Below are 16,046 nucleotides of genomic sequence, written 5' to 3'. Positions count from 1 at the left end.
GTCCTCCATAAGTGGAGCCATGGCAGTCCCATAAGACTTCCCTTCCTTCTTCCTCTGATATGCATCTTCTGAGTATGCCATCCGAACATTTTTTGAACAAGTATGGTTCGTCCCAGATGAAGTATTTGGCATCATTTACCAATTTCTTCCTTTGATGCTTGTTAAATTCCAACGGCAAACTCCCAGTGGCCTTGAAGTTTGCTATGTCTGCAAACCAGGGTGCTTTGTGAATTACCATGAGTTGTTCATCAGGAAAGCACTCATTTATATGTGTGCTTTGTGCGCTTCCTTCTTCACATGGTATCCTTGATAAATGGTCTGCCACCTTGTTCTCTACACCCTTCTTGTCTTTGATTTCTATGTCAAATTCCTGCAACAAAAGAACCCATCTAATAAGTCTTGGTTTGGATTCTTGTTTAGCAAGTAAGTATTTTAAAGCTGAATGATCAGTGAAGACAATGACTTTAGATCCAATGAGATAGGATCTAAATTTGTCAAATGCAAAGACTATTGCCAAGAGTTCTTTTTCAGTGGTTGTGTAATTCCTTTGGTTATCATTCAAGACTTTACTGGCATAATAAATCACATGTACCAAATTGTCTTTCCTTTGTCCTAACACTGCCCCAATAGCAAGGTTTGATGCATCACACATCAGTTCAAAAGGTAAGTTCCAATCAGGTGGGGCAATGATAGGTGCAGAGGAAAGTTTTTGCTTCAAAAGTTCATAGGCTAGCATGCAATTTTTATCAAATACAAAGGGTGTATCAGAGACAAGCAAGTTACTCAAAGGTTTGGCTATTTTAGAAAAGTCTCTAATAAACCTTCTGTAAAAGCCAGCGTGTCCCAAAAAACTCCTAACTGCCTTGACATTACTCGGTGGAGGTAGTTTTTCAATGAGTTCCACCTTAGCTCTGTCCACCTCAATGCCTCTATTAGAGATTTTGTGGCCAAGGACTATTCCTTCTGTGACCATGAAAGGACACTTTTCCCAGTTTAATACTAGGTTGGTCTCTTGGCATCTCTTAAGCACCAAGGCAAGGTGGTGTAGGCAGCTAGGAAAAGAATCTCCAAACACAGAAAAATCATCCATGAAAACCTCAATAAATTTTTCAATCATGTCCGAAAAGATGGACAGCATGCATCTTTGGAAAGTGGCAGGTGCATTGCACAATCCAAAGGGCATGCGTCTATAAGCAAAAACTCCATATGGACAAACAAATGATGTTTTCTCTTGATCTCTAGGATCAACTACTATCTGATTATAGCCTGAGTATCCATCCAGAAAGCAATAGTAAGCATGTCCTGCAAGCCTTTCAAGCATCTGATCCATGAATGGGAGTAGGAAATGATCTTTTCTGGTGGCTTCATTGAGCTTCCTGTAGTCTATGCACATCCTCCACCCAGTGACAGTTCTTGTGGGCATGAGTTCATTCCTCTCATTTGGCACCACAGTTATGCCACCTTTCTTGGGAACTACATGGATGGGACTAACCCATGGGCTATCAGAAATGGGGTAGATTACCCCTGCCTGCCATAACTTCATGACCTCCTTTTGTACCACTTCTTTCATGACGGGATTCAATCTTCTCTGAGCTTGAATGGAGGGTCTAGCATCCTCTTCTAACAAGATTTTATGCATGCATATGGATGAACTTATCCCCTTCAAATCAGCTAGGGTCCATCCAATGGCATCTTGATGAGTTTGTAGCACCTTGATCAATTCTTCTTCTTGTTCTTGGTTCAGGGCAGAGCTAATGATAACAGGATGGCTCTCATCACTACCCAAGTATGCATACTTGAGATTAGGGGGCAATGCTTTGAGCTCAGGTTTTGGTGCTTCCTTCTCTTCTTTCACTTTCTCTGGCATGCTTGGCATGGTTGTTTCAGTAGCGTTGATGTCACTAACTTCAATATCCTTGGTGAACTCCTCCTCTGCCACTTCCTTTGTTGTTTCCTCAAAGGCTTCTTGCACTGCAATGTCCACTACATCCACCCTCATGCATTCCTTTAGTGATTCTGATGGATAGCTCATTGCCTTGAATACGTTAAACACCAATTGCTCATCATGCAGTCTAAGAGTGAGTTCACCCTTTTGGACATCTATGATGGCTCCAGCAGTAGCCAGGAAGGGTCTTCCCAGGATTATCGAAGCTTTGGCTTCTTCCTCCATATCTAACACCACAAAATCGGCAGGAAATATGAAATCTCCCACTTTCACTAACAAATCCTCAACTATCCCATGAGGGAATTTAAAAGTTCGATCTGCCAATTGGAGGGCCATTCTTGTTGGTTTGGTTTCCTCGATCTTCATTCTTCTCATCATTGTTAGAGACATCAAATTGATACTGGCCCCTAAGTCACACAAGGCCTTCTCCACTATGACTTCTCCTATGATGCAAGGGATTTGAAAACTGCCTGGATCCTTCAATTTCTGAGGCAATTTGTGCTGAATGATGGCACTGCATTCTTCAGTTAACAACACCGTTTCCTCATTTCTCCAGCTCCTCTTCTTGGTCATTAATTCCTTTAAGAATTTTGCATAGAGTGGCATTTGCTCTATTGCCTCAGCAAACAGAATGTTGATTTGAAGCTTCTTGAAAATCTCCAAGAATCTGGAGAATTGGCCATCCTTTTCACTTTTCATCAAACGTTGAGGATATGGTGCTTTAGGTGTATAAGGCTTCAGGACCTCTTTTTCTTTTTCTTTTGTTGCAGACGGTGTAAAAGATTGTCCTTGTTCCTTGTCTCTCACAATTTCCTTTGCTTCATCCTCTGTGGTTTCCTTTGAGATCTCCTTTAGATTCTTTCCACTTCTGAGGGTTATGGCCTTACATTCTTCCCTTGCAATAGCCTTGGCAGCATGAGAAACGCTTGGCCCAGGGGTTTGCTTAGACAAATACACAATTTGATTTTCTAGCTTCTGGATGGCAGCTCCTTGGTTTTGCAGGTTAGAATTTACTTCTTCCTTAAAGGCTTTCAATTCGGTTATGTCTTGACTCATGGTTGCAAGCATTCCTTCTATCCTGTTTAATTGATCTTGAAATTGTTGGTTCGGATTAGGTTGGGTAGGTTGATTATTTTGGCCATGATATGATGGTTGGGAGTAAGTGTTTTGTGTGGCTTGGTATGATCTTTGGTTGGAGTTTTGGTATGTGGACTTGTTATGTTGGTTTTGCTGGTTTCCCCACCCAAAGTTTGGGTGGTTTTTCCAGCCTGGGTTGTAAGTGTTGGAATGTGGATCATATGGTTGCCTTTGTTGATTTCCTACATAATTGGCCTCTTCCCAATCACCTCCTTCAGTGCTTACTTTCTCTTGATCTTGTGTGTGTATTGCAGCCACTTGCTTTGTTTCTAATTTCCTGGTGAGCTCTGCTAGTTGCTTGGTAAACACCTTGTTTTGGGTTAAAATTGTATCAACATGGTTCAGCTCCATGACTCCCTTAGTGTTGTGTCTCTCTGAAGCATAGTAGTACTCATTCTCAGCCACTGTCTCAATCACTTCAATGGCTTCTTCCACAGTCTTTTTCCTGTTCAATGAACCTCCTGATGAATGGTCTACAGCCTTCCTTGATTCATAAGAAAGTCCATCATAGAAAATATGCAATTGCACCCAGTCATGGAACATGTCTGGTGGGCATTTCCTTGTCAAATCCTTGAATCTTTCCCATGCCTCGTAGAAAGTTTCACCATCTTGTTGTCTAAAAGTCTGAACCTCAGATCGAAGCCTATTGACCTTTTGTGGGGGGGTAGAAACGTGCCAGAAACTTGCTTTCCACCTCATCCTAGGTTGTTAGGCTCCCCCTTGGGAATGATTCCAGCCACTTAGTTGCCTTGTCCCTAAGTGAAAATGGGAACAAGAGCAGTTTATAGGTATCTTCCTGGACTCCATTGGACTTCACAGTGTCACAAATTCTCAGAAATTTTGTGAGATGTTGGTTTGGATCTTCATTAGCACTCCCACCAAATGAACAATGATCCTCCACAAGTGATATTAGCTGTGGTTTGAGTTCAAAATTGTTGGCCTGAATGGGTGGTTTCTGAATGCTGCTACCACAATTCCCAGAGGTTGGGTTTATGTATGAACCAAGAACCCTCCTCTCGGGAATGGCATTGTTTCCATCAGCTCTCTCATGGTTGTGAACTTCTCTATCCATGTTGAGATCTAGAGCTTCCTCAAAATTGTCCTCAGATTCTCCTTCAGATTCTTCTTCTCCCAGTACTCTCTTCCCTCTTGCTTCCCTTCTAAGTCTATGAAGGGTCCTCTCTGGTTCGGTATATGGAGGAGTTGATGTCTCTCCTCTCCTACCTGTCATACAAGAACACAGCACAGGCACCAAACAAGTGAAATACTCTTGGTTAATGGAAGAGTATGGTTAGAGTAGTTGAGGAATTAATTTAAATAGTTAGTGAGTCAGTGAGTTAGTTGATTGAATTTAAAGGCATAAAGAAAGAAAGAATGTAACAGAGTGCAGAAATTAAAATTCAACAAGTAACTTGAACTGAATTAACAAAGCAAGAAAAATGCTCAATCTAGTTAACTTCCAATTTGAGAATTGTCAATCGAAAACCAATCCTCGGCAACGGCGCCATAAACTTGGTTCGCATAAACTTGATATGCTACGATTTAGGAAATTGCACGATCGGCAAAATTCCTTCCGGCAAGTGCACCGGTTATCGTCAAGTAAAAACTCACAATAGAGTGAGGTCGAATCCCACAAGGATTAGTTGAGTGAGCAATTCGGATTAGAAGTATGTTCTAGTTGAGCGGAATCAAGATTTAGATGAGAATTGCGGAATGTAAAATTGCATGAATTAAAGAGCGAGAAGCTAAATTGCTGAAATTAAAAGGGATGGGGGTGATTGCATGAATTTAATTGCAGAATGTAAAGAGAAAGTGGTAAATCAGAAATGGGGAGTTCATTGGGTGTTAGGAGATATTGAGATCTCCGAATCAAAACAACTTTTATCCCTTCCTCAACCAATGCATTCATTAAATTTTGCTTGGCAATCTTATATGATTGGATCCCAATCCCTTGGCTCACCAATTCTCTCTAAAAACAAACAAATTCCCAATCCCTTGGTTTAAATGTTCATAAGAAGAGATGATGCTCGATCACTGATTATACCACACAGTTTCATGAACCACAATTTGGTAGGATTACATGTCACAATATCCATCCAAACCCCAATCCAATTCACTGTGAGAAAGCTTCTCTAGCATGAATCCTCCATTCCTTTCCCAAGGTTCCGAAGGATTCCAATTATGGGTAGTTTCTTTCCCAAGACAGCTACCCAATGGAATTAGATCGAGAAGCTTTCTAACAAAATTCAAGAGAAAAGATTGAAGAAGAAGATAAAACTATTATTGATTCATTGAATTACAATAGAGCTCCCTAACCCAATGAAAGGGGTTTAGTGAGTCATAGCTCTGAATTCAATTACAAAACTAAAAGAAAATCATCCAAAGTTCCCCGTGTAAAAAGTGCCAACTAACTTAAATTCTATCCTATTTATACACTTTCTAAATTGAGCTTCTGTTGTGTTTCTTGGGCTTTGAGGCCTTTCCCTGATTTCCTTTTGCTTTGGGTTTATGGTCCATAATCCTGATGAGGCTGTGATCCACTTCTGTAACATTCATTGAGCAAACTTAGTGATAAACAAGTAATGACACAAGACTCAACAAATTGAAGCTCCAGACTCATCAATTCTTCAGGCCCAATCCCATAAACCATGATATTCAATTGGGTTTCATACCATAATACGTTTAAGTTAATGTTTGTGCTCAAATGCTAACTTAAACTTCAATATATTTGGCCCAGAAACCCTTTCAAAAAGTGGTGTTTAAGTTGAAGTTTAAGTTTCAGTTTAAGGTTAAACTGAAACTTAAACGTGGAAATGGAAGAAAGCAACCCAGGAGTGTGAAATGTCGAACACGTTTAAGCTTCAGTTTAAGGTTAAACTGAAGCTTAAACGTGGAAATGAAGAAAGCAACCCTGGAGGAGAGAAATAGTCGAACACGTTTAAGCTCCAGTTTAAGCTTAAACTGGAGCTTAAACGTGGAAATGCTCCTGGTGCCTTTCTTACTTCTGGCGTTTAACCTCCAGTTTAAGGTTAAACTGGAGGTTAAACGTGGAAATGCTTCCTGGTGAGAATTGTGTCGAACACGTTTAAGCTCCAGTTTAAGGTTAAACTGGAGCTTAAACGTGGAAATGCTCCCTTGGTGAAATTCTCATTCCGGCGTTTAACTTCAAGTTTAAGGTTAAACTGGAGGTTAAACGCCAGTTCCAGCATTTCTTAGCCTTCATGATTCTGGCGTTTAAGCTCCAGTTTAGGCTTAAACTGGAACTTAAACGCCATTTCCAGCATTATATGGTTTGGTAGTTTAAGTTCCAGTTTAAGCTTAAACTGGAACTTAAACTCCACATGTGATATTCAAGCTTCCTTTATTGATTTTTTTGCTTCCTTGCCTAGCCTCTTCTTCCCTGAAATCATCCAAACAATTGCATCAAAGTCTTGCAAAATTTCATGAGAAATCTTCCATTCATAGCATTCAAGTAATATAACTAAAAACTCATGGAATTTGCATCAAAATCATACTGTTTGGATGGTTCATTGCTTTGTTATTCATTTAACCATTCTTGGTTACTTTAAGCTCAAGAAAATGCATAAAACAACTAAAACTAACAGAAAAATGCTAGTGAAACTAGCCTAAGATGCCTTGGCATCATCCAAGTAATACCTTACATGAGTAAGGGTCGATCCCACGGAGATTGTTGATTTGAAGCAATCTATGGTTATCTTGTAACTCTTAGTCAAGAAAATAATAAAATAATTCACTTATCAATTTTGATTGCAAGGAATAAAAGGGCAGAACACAAATTATACTTGTATGCAATGATGGAGAATATGTTGGAGTTTTGGAGATGCTTTGTCTTCTGAAATTCTGCTTTCCTCTGTTTTCTAATTCACGCACGCACGTTCTCCTATGGCAAGCTGTGTGTTGGTGGATCACCATTGTCAATGGCTACCATCCATCCTTCGAGTGAAAAGGGTCCAGATGCGCTGTCACCGCACGGCTAATCATCTGCAGGTTCTCAATCGTACCGGAATAGGATTTACTATCCTTTTGCGTCTGTCACTACGCCCAGCACTCGCGAGTTTGAAGCTTGTCACAGTCATTCAATCCATGAATCCTACTCGGAATACCACAGACAAGGTTTAGACTTTCCGGATTCTCTTGAATGCTGCCATCAATCTAGCTTATACCACGAAGATTCCGATTAAGAGATTGAAGAGATATTCATTCATTCTATAGTGGAACGTAAATGATTGTCAGGCACGCGTTTGTGGAGGAATGATGATGATTGTCACGTTCATCACATTCATATTGAAGTGCGAATGGATATCTTAGATAGAAATACGCATGTTTGAATGGAAAACAGAAATACTTGCATTAATTCATCGAGACACAGCAGAGCTCCTCACCCCCAACAACGGAGTTTAGAGACTCATGCCGTCAAAAGGTACAAAGTTCCGATCTAAAATGTCATGAGATCCAAAATAAACCTCTAAAAGTTGTTTAAATACTAAATTAGTAACCTAGGTTTACAGAAAATGAACAAACTATGATAGATGGTGCAGAAATCCACTTCTGGGGCCCACTTGGTGTGTGCTGGGGCTGAGACTTAAGCTAATCACGTGCATAGGACTGTTTTGGGCGTTCAACGCCAGCTGTGGATCCTTTTCTGGCGTTGAACTCCAACTTGTAACTTGTTTCTGGCGCTGGACGCCAGACAGCAACATGGAACTGGCGTTGAACGCCAGTTTACATCGTCTATCCTTGAGCAAAGTATGGACTATTATATATTTATGGAAAGCCCTGGATGTCTAATTTCCAACGCAATTGGAAGCGCGTCATTTGAAGTTCTGTAGCTCCAGAAAATCCACTTTGAGTGCAGGGAGGTCAGAATCCAACAGCATCAGCAGTCCTTTTTCAGCCTGAATCAGATTTTTGCTCAGCTCCCTCAATTTCAGCCAGAAAATACCTGAAATCACAGAAAAACACACAAACTCATAGTAAAGTCTATAAATATGAATTTTGCCTAGAAACTACTGAAAATAAACTAAAAACTAACTAAAACACACTAAAAACTATATGAAATTAACCCCAAAAAGCGTATAAAATATCCGCTCATCACCAGCCTCCCAATTGTGAAAAATGGCATAAGCCCCAAAGTCCAAAGATTATCTAAAACAATAGGAAAGACTAGTATTTATACTAAACTAGTTACTAAGGATTACAGAAATTGAGTAACTAAGTGCAGAGAGTGCAGAAATCCACTTCTGGGGCCCACTTGGTGTGTGCTTGGGCTGAGCATTGAGCTTTACACGTGCATAGGCCTTTTCTAGAGTTAAACGCAAGCTTGGATGCTAGTTTGGGCGTTTAACTCCAGTTCTGGTGCCAGTTCCGGCGTTTTACGCCAGAAAAGGGTCTCTGGCTGGCGTTTAAACGCCAGTTTGGGCCATCAAATCTCGGGCAAAGTATGGATTATTATACATTGCTGGAAAGCCCAAGATGTCTACTTTCCAACGCAATTGAGAGTGTGCCAATTGGGCTTCTTTAGCTCCAGAAAATCCACCTCGAGTGCAGGATGGTCAGAATCCAACAGCATCTGCAGTCCTTTCTCAGCCTCTGAATCAAACTTTTGCTCAGGTCCCTCAATTTCAGCCAGAAAATACCTGAAATTACAGAAAAATACACAAACTTATAGTAAAGTCCAGAAATGTGATTTTTGCATAAAAAATAATAAAAATATAATAAAAAGTAACTAAAACATATTAAAAACTACCTAAAAACAATGCCAAAAAGCGTATAAATTATCCGCTCATCATAACACCAAACTTAAATTGTTGCTTGTCCCCAAGGAACTAAAAATAGAATAAGATAAAAAGAAGAGAAAATACAATAAATTTCAAAATATCAATGAAGTTTAGTTCCAATTAGATGAGCAGGACTAGTAGCTTTTTGCTTCTGAACAGTTTTGGCATCACACTTTATCCTTTGAAGTTCAGAATAATTGGCATCCATAGGAACTTAGAATTCAGATAGTGTTATTGATTCTCCTAGTTTAGTATGTTGATTCTTGAACACAGCTACTTTATGAGTCTTGGCCGTGACCCTAAGCATTTTATTTTCCAGTATTACCACCAGATACATAAATGCCACAGACACATAACTGGGTGAACCTTTTTAGATTGTGACTCAGCTTTGCTAGAGTCCCCAGTTAGAGGTGCCCAGAGTTCTTAAGCACACTCTTTTTGCTTTGGATCATGACTTTAACCACTCAGTTTCAAGCTTTTCACTTAGACCTTCATGACACAAGCACATGGTTAGGGACAGCTTGATTTAGCCGCTTAGGCCATGATTTAATTCCTTTGGGCCCTCCTATCTATTAATGCTCAAAGCCTTGGATCCATTTTACCCTTGCCTTTTGGTTTAAAGAGTTATTGGCTTTTTCTGCTTGCTTTTTCTTTTTCTTTCTTTTTCTTTATTTTTTGCCATTTTTTTCGCAAGCTCTGTGTTTTTCACTGCTTTTTCTTGCTTCAAGAATCAATTTTATGATTTTTCAGATTATCAATAACATTTCTCTTTTTTCATTATTCTTTCAAGAGCAAAAAATTTTAACATTCATAAACTTCACTATAAAAAATATGCACTGTTCAAGCATTCATTCAGAAAACAAAAACTATTGCCACCACATCAAAATAATTAAACTATTTTCAAGATAGAATTCGAAATTCATGTACTTCTTTTTCTTTTTCAGAAAACATTTTTCATTTAAGAAAGGTGAAAGATTCATGGAACATTCATAGCTTTAAGGCATAGACACTAAACATTAATGATCATGTAATGAAGACACAAACATAGTCAAAACATAAAGTATAAAAACCAAAAACAGAAAAGAAAATAAACAAGGAGATTAAAGAACTGGTCTACCTTAGTGATGGTGGCTTCTTCTTCCTCTTGAAGAACCAATGGAGTTCTTGAGCTCCTCTATGTCTCTTCCTTGCCTTTGTTGCTCCTCTCTCATGGCCTTTTGGTCCTTTCTGATTTCATGGAGGATGATGGAGTGCTCTTGGTACTCCACTCTTAGTTGCTCCATGTTGGAACTCAATTCTCCTAAAGAGGTGTTGAGTTGCTCCCAATAGTTATGTGGAGGGAAATGCATCCCTTGAGGCATCTCAGGGATTTCTTGATGAGGGACTTCCTCATGCTCTTGTTGAGGTCCATGAGTGGGCTCTCTTGTTTGCTCCATCCTCTTTCTAGTGATGGGCTTTTGAGATGAATCTCTCCATCTCCCATGACTTGGAGTTGGAAGCAACTGCCTTCCCTTTCCTCTTCCTAGAGGTTTCTCCGGCCTTAGGTGCCATTAGTGGTTATGGAAAGCAAAAAAATTGAGCTTTTCCACACCAAACTTAAAAAAGCTTTGCTCGTCCTCGAGCAAAATAAGGTAGAAGGGAGTAGAAGAATAATGATGCAATTAATTTTGAAGACTTATTACTGTGTACAAGAAAAATTAAAAAGAGTTAAAAGGACTTTGAAAAGATATGTAAATTTTGAAAACGTTTTAGAAGGAATTGAAAAAGAATTAAAAAGAATTGGAACGATTATTAATTTTTAAAAATATAAATTAAAAGATGAACGTTTAAAATATGTTTGATGCAAAAAAAATTATGAATTAAAACATGAAAAATTGAAAAAAATCGAATTGGAAACAAAATTACCTCCCTTGTGTCATCCTGGCATTAAACGCCAAGAATGCTATCCATTCTGGCGTTTAACGCCCACTCGACTGCCTTTTTGGGCATTTAATGCCTAGCCAGATACCTTGGCTGGCGTTAAACGCCAGGAATCCTTATTTACTGAGCGTTTTTCTGAATGCCCAGAATGCTGCCATTTCTGGCATTAAATGCCCAGAATGCTGCCTGCATGGGCGTTAAACTCCCATTCTGTTATCCTTACTGGCGTTTAAATGCCAGTAAGCCTGTTTTCCAGGGTGTGATGTTTTTGATGCTGTTTTTGATTCCGCTTTAATTCTATAGCTATTTTTGTGACTCCACATGATCATCAACCTAAAGAAAACATAACATGACAATGGAATCCAAATGTCTATAAAATAAATATAATTAAATAACGTTGGATTGCCTCTCAATAAGCACTTCTTTAATGTTAATAGCTTGACAGTGAGCTCTTATAGAGCTTCACAGACACTCAGAGCATGATGGTGGCCTCCCAACACCAAACTTAGAGTTTGAATGTGGGGGCGCTGCTTGACTCTGTATTGAGAGAAGCTTTTCATGCTTCCTCTCCATGGTTACAGAAGAAGATCCTCGAGCCTTAAACACAAGGTAGTCCTCATTCAATTGAAGGACTAGCTCTCCTCTGTCCACATCAATCACAGCCCTTGCTGTGGCTAGGAATGACCTTCCAAGGATGATGCATTCATCCTCATCCTTCCCAGTGTCTAGGATTATGAAGTCAGCAGGGATGTAAAGGCCTTCAACTTTCACTAAGACATCCCCTACAAGTCCATAAGCCCGTTTCATTGATTTGTCTATCATCTCTAATGAGATTCTTGCAGCTTGTACCTCAAAGATCCCTAGTTTCTCCATTACAGAGAGTGGCATGAGGTTTATACCTGACCCCAGGTCACATAGGGCCTTCTCAAAGGTCATGGTGCCTATGGTACAAGGTATTAAGAATCTTCCAGTATCCGATTTCTTTTGAGGTAATTTCTGCTGAGCTAAGGCATTCAGTTCATTGATGAGCAATGGAGGTTCATCCTCCCAAGTCTCATTACCAAATAACTTGGCATTTAGCTTCATGATTACTCCTAGATACTGAGCAACTTGCTCTTCAACAATATCTTCATCCTCTTCAGAGGAAGAATACTCATCAGAGCTCATGAATGGCAACAGTAAGTTCAGTGGAATCTCTATGGCCTCTGTATGAGCCTCAGATTCCTTTGGTTCCTCATTAGGGAACTCCTTATTGGTCAGTGGATGTCCATTGAGGTCTTCCTCACTGGAAATCACTGCCTCTTCCTTCTCTATAGGTTTGGCCACTTTGGATATATTGATGGCCTTGCACTCTCTCTTTGGATTCTCTTTTGTATTGCTTGGGAGAGTACTAGAAGGGACTTCAGTAACTCTTTTACTCAGCTGACCCACTTGTGACTCCAAATTTCTGATGGAGGACCTTGTTTCAGTCATGAAACTGAGAGTGGTATTAGATAGATTAGAGACTATGGTTGCTAAGTCAGAGAGGCTCTGCTTAGAATTCTCTGTCTGTTGCTGAGAAGATGATGGAAAAGGCTTGCTATTGCCAAACCTATTTCTCCCACCATTATTATTATTGAAGCCTTGTTGAGGCGTCTGTTGATCCTTCCATGAGAAATTAGGATGATTCCTCCATGAATGATTGTAAGTGTTTCCATAGTATTCTCCCATGTAATTCACCTCTTCCATTGCAGGATTCTCAGGGTCATAAGTTTCTCTTTCAGAGGAGGCTTCTTTAGTATTGCCGGATGCAGCTTGCATTCCAGTCAGATTCTGAGAAATCATATTGACTTGCTGAGTCAATATTTTATTCTGAGCCAATATGGCATTCAGAGTATCAATCTTAAGAACTCCTTTCTTCTAAGTCATCCTATTATTCACAGGATTTCTTTCAGAAGTGTACATGAACTGGTTATTTGCAACCATTTCAATGAGTTCCTGGGCTTCTGCAGGTGTTTTCTTCAGATGAAGAGATCCACCAACAAAGTGGTCCAATGACATCTTGGACAATTCAGACAGACCATCATATAATATACCTAAGATGCTCTATTCTGAAAGCATGTCAGAAGGACACCTTCTGATATGTGTAAGACATAATTTATTAATTTATCTATTTCATTTTCATTAAATAATAAAATGTTTTTTCTTATAATACCTCAGGTGCTAATAAAACTATCAATTGTTTGTATCTTTCCCAAGCTTCATAGAAGGATTCACCTTCCTTCTATCTGAAGGTTTGAACTTCCACTCTAAGCTTGCTCATCTTTTGAGGTGGAAAGAATTTGGCCAAGAAAGCATTGACTAACTTTTTCTAAGAGTTCAGGCTTTCTTTAGGTTGTGAGTCTAACCATATCCTAGCTCTGTCTCTTACAGCAAAGGGGAAAAGCAGAAGTTTGTAGACCTCGGGATTAACCCCATTGGTCTTAACAGTGTCACAAATAAAAATTCAGCTAAGAACTGATGAGGATCTTCCAATGGAAGTCTATGAAACTTGCAATTCTACTACGTTAGAGAAACTAATTGAGGCTTAAGCTCAAATTTGTTTGCTCCAATTGCAGGAATTGAGATGCTTCTTCCATAGAAGTTGGAAGTTGGTGCAGTAAAGTCATCAAGCATCTTCCTTGCATCTCCACCATTGTTGTTGGGTTCGACTGCCATGTCTGCTTCTTTTTCGAAATTTTCTGTAAGGTCCACTCTGGAAGTTGGTGCAGTAAAGTCATCAAGCATCTTCCTTGCATCTCCACCATTGTTGTTGGGTTCGACTGCCATGTCTACTTCTTTTTCAAAATTTTCTGTAAGGTCCTCTCTGGAGTGTTGTGCTTTAGCTTCTCTTAGCTTCCTCTTTAGAGTCCTTTCAGGTTCAGGATCAGCTTCAACAAGAATGTCCTTATCCTTGTTCCTGCTCATATGAAAAAGAAGAGAACAAAGAGAGAATAGGAATCCTCTAAGTCACAGTATAGAGATTCCTTTATGTGAGTATAAGAATAGAAGAATAGAAGAATGAGAAGAGAGAGGAGATGAGTAATTCGAACAGAGAGAAGAGAGAGGGGTTCGAATTGTAAGTAGAAGAGAAGTGTTAGTAATTAAATAAAATAAATAGAAAGAGATGAGAGAGAGGGTATTCAAAATTTCTTTTAAGTAAAATAAAAGAAAAATATTTTTATTTTTATTTTAATTATTTAGTTAGTGTTCGAAAATATTAAAAGAAATAAAATAAAATTAGAATTTAAAACAATTAGTTAATTAAAAAGAATTTTGAAAAAGTGGTTAGTTGTTTTCGAAAATGAGAAGTGAAAAAGTAGTTAGGTGGTTTTGAAAAAGATAAGAAATAGTAAACTTTTTTAAAATTAAAACAGACAAGTCAAGTAGTTAGTTGAAAAAGATTTGAAAATGAATTTTGAAAAGATACGAAGTTAGAAAAAGATTTTGAAATTAAAATTTTAAAAAGATATGATTGAAATTTATTTTGAAAAAGAAATTAAAAAGATTTGATTTTTTTAAAATTAAAGTTGATGACTTGACTAACAAGAAACTAAAAGATATTATTCTAGAACTAAAAGATTGAACCTTTCTTAACAAGAAAGTAACACACTTGAAATTTTTGAATCAAAACATTAATTGTTAGTAAAGTTTTCGAAAATGTGAAATAAAAATAAGAAAAAGATTTTGAAAAATTTTAAGAATGAAATTCGAAAAAAAATGAAAAAATATTGATTTTGAAAAATATTTGAAAAGATATAGTTTTTAAATTGAAATTTTGACTTGACTAACAAGAAACAACTAAATTTTAAAAATTTTTGACCAAGTCAACTCAAAATTTCGAAAATTATGAGAAGAATAAGGAAAAGATATTTTTTTGACTTTTGAATTTTTAATGAGGAGAGAGAAAAACAACAAAATGAAATAAAACATAAAAATTTAAGATCAAAACAAATAATGCATTCAAGAACACTTTGAATGTCAAGATGAACACCAAGAACACTTTGAAGATCATGATGAACATAAAGAACATATTTTTGAAAATTTTTAAGAAAAGAAAGACATGCAAGACACTAAACTTAAAAATTTTTAAACTTTAGACAATAATAATTCGAAAATGCATATGAAAAACAAGAAAAGACACAAAACAAGAAAATGTAAAGATCAAACAAAGAAATTCATCAAGAACAACTTGAAGATCATGAAGAACATAATGCATGAATTTTCAAAAATTTTAAGAAAATTAAAAAGATGCAATTGACACCAAACTTAAAATGTGACACAAGACTCAAACAAGAAACACAATTTTTTTTTGTTTTTATGATTTTATTAAATTATTTTTTGTATTTTTTTTCGAAAAAAATAAAAAGGTTAAACATAAAATAAAATTACCCTATCTAAGCAATAAGATGAATCGTCAGTTGTCCAAACTCGAACAATTCCCAGCAACGGCGCCAAAAACTTGGTGCACGGAATTGTGATCACACTTTTCACAACTCCGATACAACTAACTAGCATGTGCACTGGGTTGTCCAAGTAATAAAACCTTACGAGAGTAAGGGTCGATCCCACAGAGATTGCTGGCTTGAAGCAAGCTATGGTCATCCTGTAAATCTTAGTCAGGCGGATTCAATTGGTTATGAGTTTTGATAATTGGAAGATAAATAAAACATAAATTAAAATAAAGATACTTATGTAATTCATTGGTAGGAATTTCAGATAAGCATTTGGAGATGCTTTGTTGCTTCTGAACCTCTACTTTCCTATTGTCTTCATCCAATCATGCGTGCTCCCTTCCATGGCAAGCTGTATGTTGGTGGATAACCGTTGTCAATGGCTACCATCCATCCTCTCAGTGAAAATGGTCCAGGTACGGTTTCTGTACGGCTAATAAATTGTCAGATCTCTCGTCTCGGATGAAAAATACCAGGCACAGCTACTGCACGGCTAATCATCTGTTGGTTCTCACTTGTCGGAATAGGATCTCTCTATCCCTTTACACACTGTCACTGCGCCTAACATTCATGAGTTTGAAGCTCGTCACAGTCATCCCATCCCAGATGCTACTCGGAATACCACAGACAAGGTTTAGACTTTTCGGATCTCAGGAATGTTGCCAATTGGTTCTAGCCTCTACCATGAAGGTTCTAATCTCACAGATTTGAATGCTCCGTTGTTAGGAGAGGCAAGTCAAATCCGTGGATCAGAGACCCAAGAGACTATACTCC

At 38.1% G+C, this 16,046-nt stretch overlaps 1 non-coding gene across 1 annotated transcript; it reads left to right on the top strand.

Moving 5' to 3' along the window:
* The first annotated feature begins 3,623 nt into the window (after positions 1 to 3,623).
* LOC112780972 (small nucleolar RNA R71) lies at positions 3,624 to 3,727 on the top strand. The gene has a single exon (XR_003191775.1). It is a non-coding gene; the product is annotated as a small nucleolar RNA R71 (small nucleolar RNA).
* The last annotated feature ends 12,319 nt before the right edge of the window (positions 3,728 to 16,046 follow it).

The sequence above is a fragment of the Arachis hypogaea genome, chromosome 19 (genome assembly GCF_003086295.3).
Source record: "Arachis hypogaea cultivar Tifrunner chromosome 19, arahy.Tifrunner.gnm2.J5K5, whole genome shotgun sequence".
Classification (NCBI taxonomy): domain Eukaryota; kingdom Viridiplantae; phylum Streptophyta; class Magnoliopsida; order Fabales; family Fabaceae; genus Arachis; species Arachis hypogaea.
Note: the sequence above shows the minus strand (reverse complement) of the source record. Positions and strands in the feature narration are given on the sequence as shown.